Source organism: Pogona vitticeps, chromosome 1 (genome assembly GCF_051106095.1).
Source record: "Pogona vitticeps strain Pit_001003342236 chromosome 1, PviZW2.1, whole genome shotgun sequence".
In the NCBI taxonomy this organism is placed as follows: domain Eukaryota; kingdom Metazoa; phylum Chordata; class Lepidosauria; order Squamata; family Agamidae; genus Pogona; species Pogona vitticeps.
The window spans coordinates 245,479,433-245,480,533 of record NC_135783.1 but is presented as its reverse complement, the minus strand read 5'-3'; positions in this window follow the sequence as shown (position 1 = coordinate 245,480,533).

Sequence of the window (1,101 nt, the reverse complement as noted above, 5' to 3'; positions counted from 1 at the left end):
AACCCAAGTCTGAGGTTCCTTTGTTGAGTCAATCCAGCTTGTCTTCCTTTATTCCTGCTGCCATCAACATTTCCTTGCGTTGTCTTTTCCAGTGAGTCTAGCCTCCTCAATGGCGGTTCTAGCTACCATGCAGTTTTGATTAATGGTCAGTTTCCATATTCCAGTAGGATTCATTTCCATGCTGTTATCTTCTTATTCTTTTTGTCAGCCTTTTTATTATGACCATTATTCACTGATGCTGGATTTTACCTTTCAGCTCTGCCATCTTCTGAAAGCATGTGTTGCTTGCACCTGCATTTTGCCCAAATGGACAATATTCAAATGACATGTCAGCACCTGTACAGACACACACAGAGATGGAGAGTAGAAGGTTTGTCACTGTCAGAGTGTTCTAAAGCAAAGATGAGGAATTTTTAACCTCACAGATGTTTTGGAAAAGATCTCAGACTCTCTTAGCATTGGCCATGGTGACTCTGGCTTCTGGAATTTGAAAACCAAGATACCTGGAGGGCCAAAGTTTTCTGATCCACTATCCTCCATTGTGGTTAGAAAAATATAATTGAACAGCATCATTTCTCTGTCTCTTATTGGTGAACCTTGGATTGGCTGACAACAAAATAGACTGGGATGAGGATGGGGAGCTGTAGGAACGCTGTCAGGAATCACAGAAGTGGAAACAAATCAAAGCTTTTAATTAGGAGTTTGTTGATCCTGTTCTTAAAGATGAATATTTTGTAAGACATAGACACTTGTGTCTGAGAACCTCAGTTTGATTTTACACAGAATCAATTCTATTTTTAGAACAAAATATATGCATGCACGGGGGGGGGGAGGTAGCAATTTAGCTGCTAATTCTTTCATGTGGATGAGGGTTATGGATGAGCAGCAGCAGCAGTAAGATCGTGAATAATAACAATTGAACCATTCACACTTGTTGAAAAACAGCCCTGACAATTCCTTTGTGTTTGGGTGAGGAGAGGTTAAACTGGTGAAGGGTTTTTTTCTTTTGTGGAGTCACTTTTTGAATGGTAACAAGCTGGGTATTCAATTTACTGACCTTGGAAAGATGGAAGGTTGAGTCAACCCCAAGCTGACTACATG